General features: G+C 35.1%; 1 long non-coding RNA gene across 1 annotated transcript in view; it reads right to left on the bottom strand.

Annotated features, from left to right (window-relative positions):
• Window positions 1-11,626, bottom strand: part of LOC138169997 (uncharacterized) — a 34,105-nt gene extending 22,479 nt beyond the window's left edge. The window contains exon 1 of the long non-coding RNA XR_011170503.1: window positions 11,440-11,626. This is a non-coding gene — a long non-coding RNA (uncharacterized lncRNA). The remainder of the gene's footprint in view (window positions 1-11,439) is intronic.
• Between the last annotated feature and the right edge of the window lie 11,821 nt (window positions 11,627-23,447).

Genomic DNA, 23,447 nt, shown 5'->3' with positions numbered 1-23,447 from the left:
GATAGAAAGATAGATAGATAGATAGATAGATAGATAGATAGATAGATGATAGGTAGATAGATGATCGATAGACAGATAAATACATGGAAAATGTGATTGGACAGTTTAGTGAGTGAAAATTTGATCAAAGGTATTCACATACTATATAAACCTATCAAACACCTGTGTTAATGTCTAAAATAAGATTTAGTTATTCCCACAAAAATATCTACAATCACATTTTTCCTTTTAGGGAGTGACATGAAAGTCAACCATATCAATTGGAGGAAAAAATGCACACACACACACACACAAACACACACATAAAACATTACTACATGTGTAAGACAATAAGCTCCTTGAGAACAGTATCTGTTTCATTTTAGCTATGTATCTCCAATTCCTGATGCAATTACCTGCAATACATACACACATGTGTACACACATATACATATTCTTTCCCAAAATTCTTTGTTTTCTTTCTTATCTCCCATTATGACATTATCCTATTATAATTTTAAGAATTATAACAGGTCAAAATATTAGATACCATCCCAAAATAGCCAATCTTTGTTGTTGTTGATGATGGCTTTTTATATGAAATTAAAAGTAAAAACAAAAACAAGATATCATGTAATGCAATATGTATGTTTTTAAAATTAATTGCCTCAAATAACTCACAATCATAGAGTCTTAGGAATTTTAAATGATTTTTATAATACAACTTTCACAAAGTTGAACACTTCTATATTATACAACAAATGGTATTTGGTTAACCTAGAACATCTGGTCATCTAATATGTAGCTGTACATCTCTCCTTGCCCTTCCTCACCCTACTACTTATTTGAAATAGGACCAAGTAGACCTGGGGTGGGGTACCTGTGGCCTCCTAGGTCCTTGGGTGCAGCCTTTTAATGAAGTTCAAGTTTTACAGAACAAATCCTTTTATTAAGGGGGTTTGTTCTGTGAAGTTTCTAGATTCTAGAAGAGACCTCCAAAGACCATGCTCCCCTACCCTAGGAAAGTTCTTTCACTTAACTTTGAAGCTTTACCCTAAGGCCAAACTGACAGGTGAGTTAATGACTGTAGAGAACTCAGCCTATTTAACAAACTCCTGATTATTCTCCATATTGTATCTACCTATATACTCTAGGCATCTTGTTATTTGCCCTTTTGCCTGGAGTGTATCACTATCCCCCTCCCCCCCCACACACACACTTCACCTGCTTTCTTCCCTTGCTCTGGGAACTGTAATTAAACCCATACAACCAATACATGACTTTTGGGAAGGCCTTATGTTTCCACTTACTTTATTACTTACCAGATAAAACTCCCTTCTCTGGCTACCATTTCCATATATATATATATATATATATATATTTTTTTTTTTTTTCCCCCTCTTGCCTGTTAGAATGTCAACACCCTGAGGGTAGTAAATAATATCGCAAGCTCAAAGATCAGTATACAGTAGGTCCTTAAATGATTTTCAGTCATTCATTCATTCATCCATTCATTCATTCATCCATCTAATTTCTCTTTTCTTGATCTAAGCTGTCACTGGAGAAAAACTAGGCAGTGATACTGATTTCATCTATTATTACACATTCTCTCTCTCTCTCTCATATGTATGTATGTGCATATATATATACATTTATATACACATATATGTGTTTGTGTATATATGCATGTATGTGTGTGTATGTGGTCCCTGATGCTGTACTAAGTTCTGTCTCTATTCTTATTGAACTCTAATCTTACTATCTATGGCAGTTATTGAAAATCTTTTATTCCTTCTTGAATCTCAACCACACTCTACAACTTTAATACATTATAAGAAATTGGGGTGATCTCATGTGAACTCAGTTCCTCAGCTTCATTTAAGAAAAAAAGTTCACTGTAACCTCATGACCTCCCTCTTACATTTTACTTGAGTCAAAAAACAAGAAATATCCTTAATCCTAACTAAAACTAGCCATATGTGAACATGGATTTAGAATAGGAAGGGACTTAGTGTTCACGAAATTCAAAGTTATAGTTTTTCAGGTGAAGAAACTGAAATACATAGAGGTTAAATAACTTGTCTCTGTATCATAAAACATTTGGTAATCTACCTGTCAAAACAAACCCAGGACTTATATGAATACAATTACAAAACACTTCTCACACAAATAAAGTCAGATCTAACTAATTGGAAAAATATCAATTGCTCATGACTAGGTTGAGCTAATATAAGAAAAATGATAATCTTGCCTAAATTAAATTACATATTTTGTTCCATGCCAATCAATCTACCAAAAAATTTCTTTGTAGAGCTAGAAAAAGTAATAGCAAAATTCATTTGGAAGAACAAAAGATACAGAATATCAAGGCAAATTAATGAAAAGAAATGCTAGGGCAGGTGGCCTAGCCATACCAGAATTTAATATGCATTACAAAGCAGCAGTCATCAAAACTACTTGGTACTGGCTGAGAAATAGAATAGTGGACCAATGGAACAGACTGGATACAGGAGACACAGCAGCCAATGAATATAGTAATCTATTGTTTGATAAACCCAAAGACCCCAGTTTTGGGGATAAGAATACACTATTTGACAAAAACTGCTGGGAAAACTGGAACATAGTATGGCAGAAATTGGGCATAGACAATATCTAACACTATACCCCAAAATAAAGTCAAAATGGGTCCATGATTTAGGTATAAAGGTTGATACTGTAAATAATCTGGGAGAGCAAGGGATACTTTACCTGTCAGACCTATGGAGCGGGAAAGACTTTATGATGAAACAAGAGTTAGAGAGCTTTGTAAAATGCAAAATGAATCATTTTGATTACATTAAATTAAAAGGCTTCTGTACAAATAAAGCCAATGTCACCAAGATTAAGAGAAAAGTGGAAAACTGGGAAAGAATCTTAATAACCAATGTCTCTGATAAAGGCCTCATTTCTAAAATATACAAAGAGTTGAGTCAAATCTATAAGAATACAAGCCATGCCCCAATTCATAAATTGTCAAAGGACATGAACAGGCAGTTCTCAGAAGATGAAATTAAAGATATCTTTAGGCATATTAAAAATGTTCTAAATCACTAGTGATTAGAGAAATGCAAATCAAAACAAATTTTAGGTACCACATCTCACTGGCCCGATTGGCTAGGATGACAAAACAGGAAAATGATCAATGCTGGAGAGGATGTGGAAAATATTGGAGCACTAATACATTGTTGGTGGAGTTGTGAACTGATCCGGCCATTCTGGAGAGCAATCTGGAACTATGCCCAAAAGACTATACATAAGTGCATACCCTTTGACAGCAACACCACTTCTAGGGTTATATCCCAAAGGGATCAGAGAAGTGGGAGGAGGACCGGTGTGTACAGAAATACTTATAGCGGCTCTTTTTGTGATGGTAAAGAACTGGAAATCAAGGGGATGCCCATCCATTGGGAATGGCTGAACAAGCTGTAGTATATGAATGTATTGGAATCCTAGTGTTCTATAAGAAATGAGGAGCAGACAGACTTCACAGTAACCTGAAGAGACTTACATAAACTGATGCTGAGTGAAAAGAGAAAAACCAGGAGAAATCTCTACACAATCACAGACACAATGTATGTGTGATGACCAATGTCAATAGACTGGGTCCCTCTCAGCAATGTAAGGTTATAAGACAGCTCCAAAAGACTCGTGACTGAAAGAGATCCCCACATCCAGAGAAGGAGATGACGAGTCTGAATGCCAAGTGAAACAAACTGCTTGCTCTCTTTCTTTTTCTTGTTTTGTTTTTTTTTCCTCTTTCCCACTGATCATTGTATCAGTTATAATCCTTGTGTACAACCTGGCTAATGATTAATGTGAATATATTTGTGGATCCTATATTCAAGTGCATGCTGACATGAAGGGGGAGGGGAGAAGACAGGGAGGGGAAGAAAAATTGAAACTCAAGGGACTGTGGAACTGAATGTTGTAAAAAAAAAAAAAAGTAAATATATAAACAAAAAAATACTTGTCTCTGGTCACAGCTTATCAGTGTCTGAATAAGAATTTGAAAACAGGTCTTTCTGGGGCAGCTAGATGGCACTGTAAATAGAGCACCAGCCCTGGAATCAGGAGGACCTGAGTTCAAATGCAGACTCAGGCACTTAACACAAAAACTAGCCATGTGACCTTGCACAGGTCATTTAACCCCAATTGCCCTACCTTTCTTTCTCCAAAAAGCAAAAAAAAACAAAACAAAACAGGTCTTTCTGACTCTATGTCTTGTGCACTATCCATTGTACCTTGTTTCTTCCCTTAGTCTGCCTAAATCCTTGAAAGTCATAAGATTACATTTAATGAGGATGAATATATTAGGTATCAATTTATAATCATATAGGATGACAGGAATGAAAAAGACAGACAGGGATTCAGAGAAAATAACTGGAGTCTTTCTTAGACTGCACGCTCAAAGTTCATCAAAAGTATTACTACATAGGCTTCCTAACATACACACCATCTTAAACTTGCTTTTCAAAGAAATGTACTTTCTAGAATATGGAAACATATAGTTTTGCTTTCTACTGCTATAATCAGAGCAGATTTGAAGTATGATGTTCTAGTTAGACTAGAAATTTTTAGGCAGAAATCTAATAAATCATAACAATTTCATGAGTATGAATAGCTACTTGTGGGGCATGTTTTGAAACGGAAATCACAGAATTATAGAATTCAGGAGTTGGAAGGGACTCCAGCAGACATTTAAACTAACCCTTACACAGAGAAAAGATGAATCAACCACCTTTTGAGGTAACTCACAGTCATAATTGCTTGTAATTTTCCCCTCCCCCATATCAACCCTAGATTTGCTTCTCTGTAGTCTACCAATTTTTTTTTCCATTCCATTCCTGGTACCAAATAAATCTAATCCCTTCACCACCTGACAGGTTTTCACATATTTAAACACAGCTATAATGTACCACTTGAGTTTTCTCTTCTGTAGAATAATAATAGTCCTTCTGTATTGTCTTAATGGTTGGGTATGTTGGCCATACCAGGTGGTTGAAATGATTCCAGATATCAGGATACCTATGGATCAGAATTGAAGAAAGAAAAGAATGGGAATCTAAGAGCTTAAAGAGGGCAACTATCACAATCATGTCTTCCTTTCTCACCACATTGTCTCCTAACATCGAAATTGTATTATCCAACAATTACTTATTTACTACCTATAATTTCATTATGATACACATATTAATAATACTGGGATTATACAAAGTATTTAGAAAACCCAAGCAATTTAGAATGAAAATATCAAAGCCACAGAATTTAAATCTTTACATTTTAGGAACCTATGAATCAGAAAGTGTATGTCTTTTTTGCTTTTACATTCAATCTCATATGTAGCATGTGATGTATGTTGTTATCCATTTCTCAAATTAAAACCATCACACATTGATTTAATTAAGTTTCACACATACATATTACAGATGTTCAGCAAGGTGGTTATTCTCACATCTTGAATTCATTAGCATACAGGAGCTAAAGATGAAAGGCTTTTCTCTTCAACAACTTGGAAAAGCAATTTGGCTATTTCTTCAAATTATATGCTACTGAATCTTAATATCTTTCTAGTGTTTTTTGGGGGTGGGGTTAAGATTATATCTCATTTAGAAAGTAGAGAACATAAATTCTACACATTTTATCTTTGTAAGATTTATAAGATCATACCTGTTCATTAGGAAAAACAAACCAAACCAAACTACTACAGAGATTCATTTGAGAGTATTTGTATAGGTTTGCTTTGTTTTGTTTTGTTTTGTTTTTTGCCTTTTTGGAGAGCAATTGGGGTTAAGTAACTAGCCCAAGGTTACATGCCTAGTTTTTTTGTTTGGGTGTTAAGTGTCTGAGGCCAGAACCGAACTCGGGTCCTCCCAACTCCAGGGCTGGCGCTTTTACTCACTGTGCCACCTAGCCGTGCCTAGTTGTATAGCTTTTATAAGAGACTGTGAAATCTATTTGTTCAGAGATCATTTAACCCAGTCTTTGAAAGAATGGTATAGTTCATATCATTTTTCTTCTACTAGATATGTTTTTCTTTTAAATCATACTACCATGTGGATGGGTTTCTGGTCATTGATTTAAATGTAAGTTATTGTTGAATGAGAGAAAATTTGGTCTACTGGATAGTCTTGAAGTTGATATCAAGAAGACCCTGATTTAAACTATTGCTCTGACACTAACTTTTCAACCATTGAACAGTTAATTAACCTTTTTGGAATTCCTGAAGTTATATGTAGTTAGAGACAATTCTATAGAAATTGTTTAACATTCCATAAAGGGGTTTTAGTTTGCTATTCAAGTTAGGGAAGGAAATTCTTTTATTGAGAATTCTGTCTGGTAACAAAAATCCTTAGTGTATCCATATGTGTTGTAGGAACATGACAGAAATTCCCTTTCAACTGAGTGTGTAGACATAGCCTTTAAAAAGTTTAGTTCAAAAAGTTAGTCAATGAGAATTTATTAAGGCTTACTATGTACCCATGAAAGCTGAAAGGACAATAACATCTGATGAATTTGTCTTTTCTGATGGTCAAAGATACCTCAACATTTCCAAATGTGATTTAAAAACATATCACTAGATCACTTCTTAAGTCATGCAACAAGGCTAGAATTAGTATTCAGGCACATCTGCTAAAGGAAATACATACTCCTCCAACACTGAGTCAAATTTATACTCTAAAGTTGTTAGGTGAAATAAAATGTTTCCTTGGGTTTCCTGAATGATTCTAACATATATTAGGAGTAGTCAAAAAGCAAATACTTTTTTTCTGCATGGAAAAAGCAACCAGAAAATAAATGAATGAGGCATAATCATGAAAAAAAGATGAAGATTTGATGATTTGAAACTGGGTTCTATGGTTGTTTCACTTTTGTTTTCCTGATTGCCTGATAATGTCTATAAAAAACATTTTCATATACAAGTTTGGTATGATATAGAATCTCTGTGTCTTTTAAATTTTCATTTCTATTGTTAGTAATGATTTACAATATCTTTCATATGGTTGTTGGTAGTTTGCTATCTAATTTATAGTTGATCAGTCAACAGTAATATATTAAGCACTTACAACATGCCCAGCATTGAATTTATTTCTGCAGAAATTTTTCCATGTTTGTTTTAAAACTATATCTTTTAACCACTTATGTATTGGGAATAGTTTTTGTTCTTATGTTTGTAAAACTTATATATATATATATATATATACATATATATATATATATAATATTTTAAGTATGTAACCTACAAAATGACAAATTAATGGACTTTGATCATGCCTTGATTTTATGAGTCAGTTTGTCAGTTTATCCCATTAACATTCTTGGAAACTATTTTGATTATCATTTTTTTTCCTTTCATCATGTACTATATATGTTTCTTTTCATTATAACTCTCCTCAAGAGAAGGGAAAAGAAATGGAAAATAATGAAAGTGAAATCAGTACTATCTATCTATTAATTGAATAGTATGATGCCACCTTTCTCCCTTTTCTCCCAGTATGTCCCCTACATCATCAGGTCATAACATCTTTTCTCTCCATTCCCCTTTTTATTCACTTCTTTCGAACTAAAGTTTTGTGGATATTCCTTTCATAACTCTTTTGTGACTTCAGGCCTCTCTTTTCTCCTTGTTCATCCTTGTTCCTTAGTTACTTTGTAGCACTACTACACTATTATAGCATTGCTACACTTTGTTGTCTGCCTCTGTCTATGACTCACTCAAATATATATAAGGTTTATGAGATACTCACTTATTTTATCTCCTGGATATTTTTATTTTATTTTTTTTCTTGAGGTTCAGGAGATGCCCATTTACCTTACCAACTGGATGCTTTTATATTATTTTCTTCTGATGTCTCATTTTAACATAATTGCTATTCTCTTCTTCCTTGTTCCCAACATCTTCAATTTCTTTCTTTCTCCCTTCTGTCATTTCCTTAACTCTTTTTCAGTTATCTAAAGCTGTGGAAGAATGACTGTGATGCAATAACCTAATTGATAAGTTATGACTCTTCATTTTGAAATGTTTTAAATGAAAATACTTGTGGATTCTCCAATTTCCATTCCAACACTGATTTAAAAGATAAACATTTGAAAAAGGAAAATGTAATTAATTACCTGGGAAGCACATTTTGGAGGGGCATCTTGAACTTTTCCAACTGAGACATTATATGAAAGGCTTAAATAAAGTGGGTACAAAATAGTTATGTAATCATGAAAATTTGTGTGGCTCATTGAGAAACACTGTCTATGCCTTGAGCAATCATCTAAGACCAATTAAACCATCTTGTGGCAAGCCTTCGTCTGGCAAAATGCTAATGACCCCAGGTTTAAGAAGCAAAAGAGCAAGTTTTATTTTTGTATTTCGTAAGGCTGAATGAAGGTAAGCTTAAAATAAAAACTTTGATGGTTAGTCATTGTCCCTGAGTTTTTTAAGCACCATTGATTCACCTGTTGTGGACAGAGTTTAATGATGTGTGGAAGGATATTTTTTTTCCTATCATTTGTTTATAACTTTCCATGAAAGATAATTCCAGAACTATAGGCTAACCTAGAGCTTACAAAGCTATTATATTCCTTGAGGCCTAATAGAGTTGCTTTCAATGTGACAGATGTTTAATAAATATTTGTGGAATTGAATGGGCAATTATGGTGCTATTCTTCAAAAAGCAAGGTTAGCATCTGAGAATAATTTTTACCATTTTCCTATCCTTTACTGCTTCCTTACTTATTCTATGGATCTAGGTTCCTTTTAGCTCTTTTTTTTTTTTAAGCAATCGGGGTTAAGTAACTTGCTCAAGGTTACACGGCCAGTTATTTCTGGGTGTGGTGCTGAGTATCGGAGCCCAGATTTGATCCCCAGGTCATCCTGACACTGGAGCCAGTACTCTTACTTTCTCAGCCACCTGGCTGCCCCTTCCTTTTAGCTCTTAAAGTATACCATATCTCTCATCTCCTTCCTTCCTTCCTTCCTTCCTTCCTTCCTTCCTTCCTTCCTTCCTTCCTTCACTCTTTCCTTCCTCCCTTTCTCCCTTCCTTTCTCCCTTCCTTCATGCCTCCCTTCCTTCTTTCCTTTCTTCAATTTGAGTTCTATTATTTTTTGAGTGTTGTCTTAAAGTAGTTTGAAGTTTGTGTCCTCAGGGTACTGTCCAAGGAGGGGGAAAGGACACAACAAAATAGGGCAGAGTAAGAGGTAGGAGCAACCAGAGATAAAGTAAAACAATCAAGGTTTATTGAATAGAGATATTGAAATATGATGGGAAGTTGCTGTACTGTGAATGGGAGTTGAAGGAAGGAAGGAATATGATATGAAAAAAATATCCTTTCACACATCATTTGGTTGCTGAATTTTTAATGTGCCTCTTTGTTGTTGTTCATAGCAGGATGAAGAAAACTATCTTTGACTAACAAGTAAAATAAAAGAGCTACTTTATAATCCATCAGAGGAATTCAATATACACAATATATTTTAAGAGGTCCTTATTTGAGGAATTTGTGTCAGCTGAAGCTCATTGTCTCTACTAAATTTGCAAAATGTGATTCTCAACTGTAGCCTTTGCATTTGCAAGGTGAAAGAAACTGCTTTGTTTTATGAACTCATAATAAGAAAGCTAGTTTTTGCTGAAAAAAAAATCCTTACTGTCTATGTTCACTGATTCCTTGGAAAAATAAATTAAACATATACTTTATATCTAAGCTCTCATTCTTTATTCACAATGAAGCACTGGTTGTGCACCATAAATATGATTGCCACAGACTCAAAAGAGACACAGAAGATAAATTTACATGAGGTATGATAATATCTACAATTTAGAAACATCCTAAAGATATTGATTATGAACAAAGACTAAAATGGTTAAAAGGAATTAATTACCCTTGACAAAGGGCAATTTACTGTAACGGAAAGAGAGCCAAGACTTGAGGGAGAAAATAATAAGCTTCAAAAATACTGCCTCCTCTTGTCCTTTAGCACTAATGAAAATAGAAACTGAATGAATTGGAGATAATGAAAGTGAAAATGTCATATATACAACACATTTTGGTGAAGACTGAGGATTGCCTATCACTATGTCTAGCATTATTTAACGCAGACTAGAAAATCTCATAGGCTCACTATGTAATAAATATTTTGAAAAAAAAAAAGCCCACTGACTTTAACATTGCTATATGTCCAATAACAGGTGGTGAAAAAATTCTATTGATATGTACTTAAGAACAAGGAGAATGAAAAGGAAGTCAGTAAAATGTATATGTTGTGTTCATGATGAATGGTAAAACTATTAATGTGTAGAGAGGGCAAGATGACAAATTTCATTTTAAAACTTGCCAAATAATCTAAGTGGATGGTGTCTTTTTTTAAGAAAAGAAAAAAAAATGGATTAAATTATTTTCTTGCTATTTTATTTGTGTTTGATTTTTCTCTTTTTAATATCTTCTTTTCTAAGCTATTGATACACAAATGCTAACTCTTTTTTCTTGTGTTCACCTTTGTAGCTTAAGTGGATCTCTCAGAACTTTTTTTTTCTAATAGCAGAGACTTTGAGAAGTGAGACTTAACTCCACAGGAAGATCAGATATCAGAATAATACTTAAATGTAAAAGAAAGAGATATGTGTGTGCCTGTGTGTGTGTGTATGTATGTATGTATGTAAGAGACAGAGATACAGGTGAGGAAAATGATGCCTAAAAAAGGTTACTTGCCTAATATATAGATTCTAAGTAGATTCGAGTACTGGTTTTCCAATTCCAAAATTTCCACCACATATTGAACCTTTGTGAACATTAGTTTTTCTACTTGAAAAATGAGGGTGATAATACTTCTAATTTATTCTACACAGATCTGTGAAGTTCTCATCCGATTTGATGATGATTACAATGCTAACCATAGCTAGGATTTATACAGCACTTTGAAGTTTGTAAAGTGCTTTACAAACATGAATATGGATAAATTTATGTGTGTATACACATATGCATATGTGTGTATAAATCCTAGAATATATATGTATATATATAAAAGCCAACTTTATTAAAAATGCCACTTTTACTTCTCCTCCTCCTTTTTTCTCCTACTTCTATTTCTTTGGCACAGTGTGGGACTTCGTCTTCAGAAAAATGAGCAAACTGCTTGTTTTGTAGTATGAGTTCAGAGACGTGCACCAGCTCAGAGACCCCAACAATTCCCCACCACAGCACAGTTATAATGCAGTTTCTGCCATTATCTTAAGACTTCTTTAGGATGATCACAATTCAAATACTTCTTGTAGGGGTAATATTTTTACTATTGTTAAATTTGCATCCCAGCATTAATCATCTGAAAAAAAGATTTTCATAGAATTTGAGGGAAAAAAGTATAATGAAGAAAGGAATAAATTGGAAAAGAAGACAAGAAAGAGAAGGGATAGAGGAGGCAGAGAATATACTTTTTACCTGTTTCCAGATGTTTCCTGGGGCAAGTCCTTCTTCAGAACAGACATTCTTTTACTGCTGGGCCTTTTACTGTTATTTGTTTTTATTTAACAAAAAAAGTAAGTTCCATCAACTCTGTACTACTGGTAGAATCACCCAAAACAAATACTATTTAGCCACACTAGGACAGTACTGATCCCTCAGGCAGCCGTCTAAATGAGATTTATGGAAACAGTTGTCTAGGCTGGAAGCTATAAATGTCCATCCAATTTTCTCTTAGAAATTTTTTAAAGGGAGGGATACAGTGTCTAAAATGCTACCAGGGCAAGAATCCAAGATCTTTTCTCCCTCTCGATCTAAGCCCCTAAAGGAGAAAATATGTATTTTTCTCTCAAAAGGAAGAAACATCCCTGAGCTCCAAATCTTCCTTTGTGATCAAACATCCTCAGAAAAGATATGACAGTGTCAATCAAGTTCTGCTAAAAGCATGCAGGAGATGATAACAAATAGATGGATAGAGATCAAGTTAGAATAAAGTTAATTATATTTCTAATTCATTGACAGAAATCTCTTTCTATCCATCCACTTAAATGCAACTCCCTCTCCCATTCCTCTTCCTAGGAAACTATTCTCATTGACCCTCTCAGAATTTCAATTGTCATGCACTATACAGCTGCATGCATAATGCTAAAATTCATTACAGTTGGACTTTTACTTATTCCAGGTCTGGCCTCTTCCCCTTAGATAAAAGCAAACCAAATAGATGCATAAAGGGCAATCTAGGAAAGGGGACAAAAATAAGATTAATAATCTGTATTTTTTTTCTTATTTGATATGACGCACTTTAATGAGAAATATGTATATTAATAGTATAGACACTTATCTGAGATCCAATTACAATGGTCTCCTTGGCGTTTCTTGCACAAGATGCTTCATATCCTGTATCTGGTTTTTTCATTGTTGTTTCTGGGATATACTTCTTCCTTATCTCTATTTCCTGGTCTCCCTAATTACTTCAAGGCGCACATAATATTCCACATTCTATAAGATCCTTTCCTTATCCATCTTAATGCTAATGCCTTCCCTCTGTTTATTATCTTGAATTATCTTGTGTATAGATTGTTTATACATAGTTGTATGCATGTTATCTACCCCATTAGAGTGTGAACTCCTTGAGGGTAGTGACTGGTTTTTATTTTTTTTTTTTTTTTTGGTAAACCCAGTGATTAACAGAATGCCTGGAAAATAATAGGCCCTTAAGAATTTTTTTTCACTAGGTGGGTATATTTTCTTTTAATAATGTCAAAGATTCGCATTTAAATTCATTCTAATCATCAGGTATACAGAAGAATGAAAGGATGACTGATATCTGGATGGAGAATGTCTGACCCATCTGCATAATTGGACAAGTCTTTTGACCTCTGTCTTACTCTCAGGGAAGCTGCTATCATAATCTTCTAAAATATCATCATGATAAGTTCCATACATCTGAAGGAAATACATTATTATAATTCTAAGAGGAATAATAATAATAATTGTTAAAAAAAAAGACAACATTTTAAAAGCTTTTTGCAATCACGAAACTGGTTTTATTTATTTTTTATTCTTTTGGAAGGCAGTTGGGGTTAAGTGACATGCCCAAGGTCACACAGCTAGTTTTTGTGTTTAGTGTCTGGGGGCACATTTGAACTAGGATCCTCCTTACTCTAGGGCCTGTGCTCTATTCACAGAGCCACCTAGCCGCCCCTAGGAAACTGTTTTTTAAAAATGGAGTAAATGAAGATGCTTAGCATGAAAACCTAGTAATTGAAGACAGAATCCTTTGCTTATAGTGGAACTTTCCAAGGGATTCTGAAAGAGTTGATATATGCATTTCAACGCCACATAAGAGAAGGCTGTTATCCTGAAGCAATAGTGAGGCTTGGAAGCAGGAATTTCATTTCCAAAGATTTTGCCCTTCTTTTTCATTGTAACATTTCATTTTCCCCTATTAGATTATCTTGAACAGATTTGTTTTATGCATTTATTAGGATCTTTAATACAAGAGCTTGTTTAAAAGGCTCCGATAGAGCTGTTTAACAACTCTTCATGAGTCCTAAAAACATCTCTTTGAATGCCTGAGCAAAGCAATACTAGAGCTAAGTGAGTGAGATACAGAGCATAAAGCACAATTGATGTTTATCTTTACAGTCAGCTACTTTGTTCAAGCATTGTTGCTAGACTGCAGATATTAGACTGTCACAATGGTTTTCCTAAACTACTAAGCCTTTAAAAAACAAACAAACATGTGTGCCATGAAACTGAAAGTTGCTATCATTATATATATGAAATGTAGCAATAAGAACATTTTATTCACCTTATATTCAAGTCTGAGGGAGAGGAAATTTCCATTAAATGGATATTCATATAAAGGGAAGCAATGTGTGGAGATGTTGTTTTTCCACAGGATCTGCCAGTTCTGTCACACTTGGAGACTAGTTTCAGGTCCAACATGCTCTTAGATCAGATTTATCAGTAGATATGACACAATAGACAGGTGCAGGGAATAGGTTAAAGGAGAAAGGAAGGTGTAAGAAACAGTGCTTGAGACTACAATACAGTCATGCCTTTGTACATCAGATTAATTCTAAGAAGAGTAAGGAAGAGGAAAGAGATTGTAAAGCCATGAACAAGCAGATTTCCAGAGAATGACTGCTGTGAATAGTTTTCAAGTTCTGATTACACAGTATAGTGAACATTCTATTCAGTAACAAATTAGAGCAAAGCATTCACAGAAATCGATATAGCATTCACAATGTTACAAGTTATCACAGAAAATCAAAATACAGCATTCACAATGTCACAATTCAACAGTTTATCACTAAAATGGCCACATAGTTTTCACCAAAGTGGTCACACAGTTTTGAATAAAGTACAATCATTTAGTCAATCTATCGCTTAGCAACTCAATAATTCAATCATAAAGCACAAAAGGTCAAAGTCCTCCACCCATGGGACACACTAAGTTACAAATCAGTCACTATTCAGTCATCAGTCTCTATTCAATCATTAGTCAACACTCAGTCATCAGTCACTACTCAGTACCCTCTTAAGGGGTAGTGGAAAATACACAGGCTGTCCACCCCTTGGTCACAAGTAAAACATAATTTCATTACTACTCACTACCCACAGAGAGGTTGTTTCATCTTGATGCAGGATAGGCTTTCAGTTTCCATGGCTCCTCTTCCATGGTTCCAGCTCCCACCTCAATCTAATCAACTGCCACCTGAGTTCAAAGTCAGACACCTCCCCCTCTTTGTCCAGCTCTCCATGCAGTTCTTGCTCCAAATTGGAGCTCACAGTGTCCAGTCCATCTCGAATCCTTCATAGTCTCTTTTCCTGGGAAGACAAGGCTTAACAAAGCCACAGACAGACAAAGTACTGACACTACACTCGTGCTTTCTCTAGCAGCTCTGGCTGCCAACTCTGGCTGGTAGCTCCAGCTGGTCCTTGGAAATCCTCAGCAGCTCCTAAGCAGCTCCAGCTGGCCCTCAGAAGTCTTCAGCACCATAAGCTCCATTCTCAAAGTCAAAAATCACTTTCTCCATGGAAGTTCCAGTCCACCAGCAGCAGCCCAGACATCAGATGCTCATCCCAAGAAGTTCTGACTGTCCAGCTTGTGTTCTTCCTTATATATAGCACAGCTCCTCTCCAGAAGTTCACAAGTTGCGGGGTTCACATGTTCTGTTTCTTAACAGACTTGATACAAAACTCAAAAGAAACTGGAACTGAAATAAGGTGTTAATTCAATAGCTGAAACAAGGTGTTAAGTACTTCTTTGGTTGCCATTACAGAGACACATGAATATAAGATTTGAACTGGGGGTGCATTTGACCAGCACTGCTTTGTAGTGCTTGGGTTTTAGGTGCATGAACCAGAGCAATGCACTAACATTTCCTCAATGTGGAAATATTAGGAATATGGAATTGAAGACCATACTCTTTAGTTCATCATGAAGTTGGGAACAAGAGAATTACTGAAAACTTTAATACTGCTCCTCAATCCCAGTGTGGGAAACCTTATGGGAGTTAACTGCTAGTCACTCACTGCTGTTTTATTAAGAGATAGTTTTATTTTAAGTCACTAACCTGATTTATATCTCTCTTAGTTTGGGATACTGGAAAGTAAAAATAATTAAAACTTGAAAGAACCAGGAAATGATTGGGATTTATTATCCTATGAGGCATGTGTGTAACTATTTAATTTTTCAAACTGAGGAGAGTAGTGCCAGGAAATAATAGGGTCTCCGTTGCCTAACAAATACATTTGTGGCAAGGGAAACATGTTGTATGGTATTTGGAGGGAGGTTCATTACATGAATACTATTTCTTAAAAAGTCTAATTTCTAAATAGATAGACAAATTAAAAAAACAACACAAATTAACCTAAATTAAATTTAAATGTGTCAATAAGTCTCTAGAAACATTGATCTGGAAGTAACCTTAGATATGATGTAATTGTAAGTTATACACATGGAGATGAAAGATATGTATGTCCATCAAGGTTATATAAATGTATGACTATAAGGCTTATGGGAAGGTACAGACAGATGTGATCTGAAGCGTAGGACTGGCTAAGATGAGAGGAAGAGAACTGACATGAGAGCTTTTGGGGACAGAAAGATAACCACAGAGAGCACCACCAGGCAGGGTGTTCTTTCCTTCAGTTCCTGAGAAGGGTACCAGACCAAAATATCTATGTATTCTACCTCACAAATATTGTTGTTATAGATATACATAGATTTAGAACAGTGCCACTTTCTTGGCTATTATCACTTAGAATTATTACAAGTCTTCACTCACCATTTTGAATTTTCCCACCAAATGGTTGTGGGGATTAAAATTGCTCAACATACAATAAAAGAGACTGAGGCAGAACTCCGAGCCAATGGCGCTTTATTAAAGGGTCTATAGTCCCCTGTAATGAAATAGACCTGAGATCTTCCTTCTGATCTGAGATACCCTCTTCTTCCAGGACTTTACTTTTTTTTATAAGACTTGATAACAGATTTGATACCTGAACATTCAAAAGGGGCTATAAGAAGTATAGAGTCCCATTGGGTGATAGATATTGCTTTGCAGGCCAAAAAATGAAGCATCAACTAGAAATGATATGACAGCAAGGGGGTCTTGGGTGGGTGAAGCATGGGGGCATCTACACTGACTGGTCCTAACGTGGTCATAAGATGGTCACCTGCTCGTGGTTGATAAGAGAGAATAGTCTAGAGGTACAAAAATAATTTCTGGGAACTTCCATGTCATTGAGTCACCTCTTCCATGGTGAGCTTGGTCGCCATGACTAGTCAAAACAAGGGTGCAGGACCTCTAGTTGGTTTCCTATGTTTAAACATATGAACTTACAATTTGCAGCTCACACCTCTGGGGCCCAATACACATAAATCATAATCATTACTCTTATGGAATCACAGAAAACTGATTAATACTGATTAGAATAGAGAAGGGTTACAAATGAATTATTTCTCAGGTGTTGGGTATACCAAGACAGTCACAAATAGTTGGTCAGTAAATCCATTTATTTAAGAAAGTAACAGATAGAAATTAGAGCAGTTATACATTTATTATATCAGAAAATACATGGAGTGATGTGATCCTTACATATGAGCGAGAGGAAATTTCAGCTCACTCAAGAGAAAGGTTCTAATCTCACCCAAAGATAAATTCACTAAAATCTCTCAACAGGAAAGCTGGGAAATCAGGGACATTTTGAGGAACTAGCTTCCCCTACATATCTACAATTTTCAAAGTCTCTGTCTCTTTCCTGTTTCTAGAACTCTGTCTCTTTATGTCTATTTGTCTCTGCCTCTCTGCCTATTTCTCTTTCTGTCTTTCTCTGTCTCTTTGTTGGTCTCTCTCTCTACTCCCCCCACCCCCAACATGTCTGAAGATTACCATGAAGAGAATCTCTCTCTACCTCTGAATCCTTTGAAAGAACAAACATTTTCTCTTCTTCCTTAAGCTCTGGCACCAATTTCTTCCTTTATGAAGACAGTAGCAATCACATCAGTATTCTCTTCACTGAAATAGAAGTTGCATATAAGTAATAACTTTCATAATGCTCCAAGCTCCAAGCTGGGTTCTACAGTCTATTACCTCATTTTTACAGATGAGGAAATTGAAATTCAGAGAAGTTATGTGACTTGTTCAGCATTACAAAGTTAACAAGTTGTCAGAAGCATTTTGTACTCCTCATTTTGTAAAATAGAGATCCAGGTCCTCGATTTCAAATCCCACACATCCTTTCCTCCATAACATAACAGTTGCTGAGAAATCTAGGTGGGAAAAAATGAGCAGACAATCCTGGCCTAAAGTTATATTGCTTGACCTAAATATGACATAAAATTACTCAATTATTTAAATAAAATATATATACATAAATAGAATTGAAAGACAAAGTTATGATTTTGAATGGGGTAAATATAATGCAGATTATATAGGAGGTATATTTTCTCTATTTATGCCTTCACCATATGTATGTTACTCATGCATACTGCTCTCCATATTGGTATATTGGTTGCATGTGTTCCTCATACATATATTCCTATGCATATACATTATTTCTCCTGAAGGTAGTATGTATCTCTGGGAAAGTGAATTCAAGGTTTGGGAGAAGTAGAATTGATATTTGTATTGCTATACTATTTCATTAAATTCCTTTGCTTTCAATATTGTGTTCTCTGACTTGTAAAAGTATCTACATTGGGGGGAGTTTTTGAGATATAATTTGAAAAGCTTCAGACTCAAAGAGTACCTAGAACCTATGTTTACGTTTTCAGAGCTGTTGGAGCTACACATACATAAATACAGGAAAACTCTGTAGAAATGCCCATTTTATAACATAAAAGAACCTACAGTTTCATTGCTGAGACGAGTTTTTAATCTTATTCTGTTTTGTTTTTGTGTTTCTACTGTTTGTATTATAACTTCTGTAGTTAATTATGGAATTTGAAGTGAATGTACTGTTCTAAATCCCCTTAAGAAATGGGTCTGTAGGTCAAGGATAGGTGGATTTTAAGCTCATTTTTCTCTATTTATTCAATATAATAAGCAGTATATGTTTTGGTTTTTCAATTTTGATTTCTCTGGGGAAAAATATTTGATGTGATTAACACCCTGGTACATTTCATTGAAACAAAAGGTGTGATCCAATAGAAGAGAAAGGGCTTATGCGATTGAAACACTTTATATAAGAAGACAAAAGAGTAAGAACTTTACTGTGGCAGCACTGCTACGAAGGAGGTTTTTTGGATGTTAATGAAAAACTAAGAAAAAATGGGGAAAAAACATCTTGAAGAAAGATACAGTAAAATAGGGGGCAGAGCTAAGATGGTGGAGTAAAAGCTGAACTTGCTTGAGCTTGGACCATAACCGCTTCCAATACCTGTAAAAAATGAATCTAAACAAATTCTAGAGCTACAGAACCCAAGAAATGACAGAGTGAAATAGATCTCCAGCTGAAGATAGTCAGACAAGCTAAAAGGAAGGGTCTATTGCACCATGTTGGGAGCATAACACAGTACTGTTTGGGCCACACCATCAGAGACTGATGGCACAGACCAGCCAGAGCAGACCTCAAGGGACTGAATCACTGACAGCTATGGAGCTTTCCAGACTATTTAACCCATAAACCCCAAGGAAAAAAAAAAGGACAGTGGGGAAAATCTGTTGGTTGTGGGTGAGAGAAAAGCACAGTCTAGCTCCTGCCCCTGGGAAGACAGAAGCAGCAGCTGTGGTGGCTGCAACAGCAGGGTGGCTCCTTCAGGAGCTTCAGGCCCACAGTTGGTGGGAGAAACCAAGTAGCCAATCAGAGAAGAGTTATAGGTATGTCTTTTCTGGCACTGAGGTAGGATTCTCTTCTTTTGTCATGCTTAGATAGACAGGGTGCAGTCATGGGGTGAAGAGAAGCACAGGTGTGGCAGAGCTTGTGCTGGTTGTGGAGAGGAAATTCTCCTCACAGTTCTGTGACAGGTGGCTAAAAGTAGCTTTGACAATAGCTGCACAAAACCTTAGAAATTTGGGACACAACACTCTCCACTCTGGAAGCAGAGATTTACTATGGAAAAGAGCTCAAAAGTCAAGTACTTGGCTGGAAAAATGAGTAAACAGAGGAAGATAAATCAGAAAATAGAATCATTCTTTGGTGACAAAGAAGATAAAAACATAGAATCAAAAGAAGAAAAGAAAGTCAAACTCTTGCATCAAAAACCTCCAAGAAAAATATGAATTGGTCACAAGCCATGGGGGCCCTCAAGAAGGATTTTGAAAATCAAGTAAGGGAAGTAGAGGAAAAAATGGGAAGAGAAATGAGAGTAATGTAAGAAAATCAGGAAAAATGAATCCACAGCTTGATAAAGGAGACCCCCCCAAAATTAATGAAGATAATAACAACTTAAATACAGACTAATTTGAATGGCAAAAGAGGTTCAAAAAGCCAATGAGGAGAAGAATGCCTTAAAAAGCCGAATTTGCCAGATGGAAAAAGAATCTCAAAAGCTTACTAAAGAGAATCATTCCTTCAGAATGAGATTGGAGCAAATGGAAGCTAGTGATTTATGAGAAATTAAGATACTATTAAACAGATCTAAACCAATGAAAAATTAGAAGGCAATGTGAAATATCTCATTGGGAAAACCACTGACCTGGAAAATAGATCCAGGAGAGGTAATTTAAAAAACTTTTGCATTACCTGAAAGCCATGATAAAAAAAAAGAACTTAGAAATCATCCTTCAAGAAAATCTCAAAGAAAATTTCCCTGATGTTTTAGAACCAGAGGGCAAAATAGAGGTTGAAAGAATCCACTAATCACCTCCTGAAAAAAGATCTCAAAAAGGAATATTAAAGTTAAATTGCAGAATTGCAAGGTTAAGGAGAAAATGTTACAAGCAGTCAGAAAGAAACAGTTAAAGTATTGTGGAAACACAATCAAGATGGCACAAGACGTAGCAGCTTCTACATTAAGAGATCAAAAGACTTGGAATAAGATATTTTGGAGGTCAAATGAGCTAGGATTAAACTCAAGAATAAGCAAAACTGAGTATAATATGTCACGGGAAAATATGGATATTCAATGAAATAGAGGATTTTCAAACATTCTTGATGAAAAGACAAGAACTAAACAGAAAACTTGACTTTCAAATACAAGAATCAAGAGAAGCATGAAAAGGTAAACAGGAAAGAGAAAGCATAACGAACTTTTTAATGTTGATCTGTTTGCATTCTTACATGGAAAGATGATATTTGTAACTCATGAGACTTTTTTTTCAGTATTAGGATAGCTGCAGGGAATACATGCACATACATATACATGTATATATGTATATGTCTATAGATGTATATGGATATGCATGTATGTCTATGTGTCTATATATGTCTATGTGTGTGTGTGTATATATAAACACATACAGAGGGCACAGGATGCATTGAATATGAAAGGGTGACATCTAAAAAATGAAATTAAGAGGTGAGAGAGGAATGTATTGGGAGGAGAAAGGTAGAGATAGAACAGCATAAATTACTTCAAAAAAAGAGGCAAGAAAAATCTATTACAGTGGAGGGGAAGAGCAGGGAGGTGAAAGGGAATGACTCAACTTTACTTTCATTAGATTTGGCTTTAAGAAGGGAATAATGTACACACTCAATTGTATCTTACCTTCAGGAAAATAGGGGGGAGAGTCTAAGAGGGGGAAAGGATAGAAGGGAGGGAATATTGGGGGAGGGAGTATTCAAAAGCAAACACTTTTGAAAAGGGACAGGGTCAAAGGAGAAAACAGAATAAATAAGGAATGGGATTGGATGGAGGAAAACACAGTCTTTCATAATATGACTACTATGGAAATGTTTTGCATAACTACATATCTATAATTTATATTGAATTTCTTGTCTTCCCAATGGGGGTGAGTGAAGAGAGAAGAAAGAAGATAAATTGGAACTCAAAATTTTCCAAAAAAATGTTTAAAATGTTTAAAAGGAAAGTGGGTAGGGAGAAAATGGGGGGGGGTAGAAGAGAGGGAAGTCTGGGGTAAGGGGTAACCAGTATGCTTGCCATCTTGGGGTGGAGGGAGGGGACAGATGGGGAGAAAATTTGGAACTTGTGGAAATGAATGCTGTAAACTAAAATAAAGAAAATTTTAAGGAAAAAAAAAACCAACAGAGGTTAAAAAAATAACCAGTAAAATAAAATGATACCAAATAGGCCACTCCAAAATATTATAGTGTTCAAAACAAAAATCAGCAAATCTTTGCCATAACATATTTCAGACCCCTCATTTTTTTTCAGAATAGAGAACCAACGTCTAGAAAAGTTAAGTGATTAATCTAAAATCACAGACAAAATTAATGACATATTCAGGATTAGCCATCGTCTCCCCATACTCTAATGGGCTTTCCTAATTCCCAATCTATCTGGCACTTTCTAAAACATATTTATTTTTTCTCAAGTATTTGTTTTTCAGTTTGATTTATTTATTCCAATTTTATTTTTATCATGTTCTAATAGCAGACTCATTAACATGCAGGTGTATTAGCTTCAATACATTGTAGTAATTGGCTAATCAATCCAGAAATTCTTGTTTATTCCCCATCCTCTGAAGATGTATGGAGGTAATTTTTATGTTTGAAAAATCCCTTTAAATAAACCCTAGAGACAACATAAGTCAGAAGAGATGCACACATTAAAGTTGTTGTAGTAGTAGATAGTTCTTTTTTAATCCCATTAAGTGATTTGATTTCCTTGAGCTTATTATAATGCAGTGAGTAAATGCAGCAAAGTGGCATATGGTTTCTACATATGGGCATACTATGATTAGTGTTTGAAAGTACAACTTGCCTTTTAGTCACATTATTGGTATATGGGATGTGAATTAACTATGTTGTTATTTGTCCTGATAATACAAACTCCATGTTTCAGTATTTTGATGATGTATCGATAATTTCCTATTGCAGTTAGGCCTATAGGCAGAACCAAAACTCTGCAGCGAAAATAATCCTCTAAAACATCTTTAATATTCCTTAATTTTATATGTTGCAAATACTCAATAAAGAATTAATCCAGAATGACACATTTCTTAACACTGGAATTGTTTTTTTTTTTTTAATTTTGTTTATATTCTTAATTGTAAGAGACGGAAGTTTTGATGTATAACACTCAGATCAAAGAAGGAATTCAGACTGCCAGTCATTATTCTGGGTCCCTATTGGTGTTGAGAGTGTGCTTTAGACTTAAGAGAAATCAGCAAATACATAACCCTCTTCCCCATATATTAGTTAGTGATAAGCTATTCTGTTGGCTCTCCTACTCTACTTCAAGGACTTATCTAAGAATATAGCTGAACCTAGGCCCTTCTTTCCTCTTCTCTTTTGAGAATAACATTTTGAATTCTTGGTGCCAATACTCCCACTACTGACTCCATATGTCAGAAAGAAATAACAACTGATAATTGTGTATTATTTAAGTTTTGCAAAGGGCTTTATATGTTTGATGTAATTGGATTCTCACAAAGACCTTATCTGGAAAATGTTACACATTTTATGATTCCAATTTTACAATTTAGAGAACTGAGGCTCACAGAGATTAAGTGACTTGCCCAGGGTAACATATTTAATAACTTTTTGAGGTAAGATTCACATACAGATCTTTCTGACTCCATATCTGATTATCTGAACTGCTGAGTCACATTGGCTCTATAATTAAAAGGGTCAGAATATTGGTACATCTCTTTTAAAGGGCTTCTCACTACTAAATTTCAAACCATCGTAATAGTTTAAAAATTCTGGCAACTTTGAATTTAGCGCTTGGTATCCCATCCATCCTTCCTTAACCCTTCAACAGGATCACAGGTTATCTAGGGAATCGGGATCCTTGACGCAGTTGATATGAAGAGTACTATTGACTTAAGGAGCATATGATTTTATTCAAGATGCTCTGAAAAGACTAGTCTGATTTAAAAAAAAAAAGACTGGCATACTTCCTGACA

Source organism: Petaurus breviceps, unplaced genomic scaffold (genome assembly GCF_028583685.1).
Source record: "Petaurus breviceps papuanus isolate PSGF00001 unplaced genomic scaffold, PetGlider_PUasm1.0 38, whole genome shotgun sequence".
NCBI lineage: Eukaryota > Metazoa > Chordata > Mammalia > Diprotodontia > Petauridae > Petaurus > Petaurus breviceps.
Note: the sequence above shows the minus strand (reverse complement) of the source record. Positions and strands in the feature narration are given on the sequence as shown.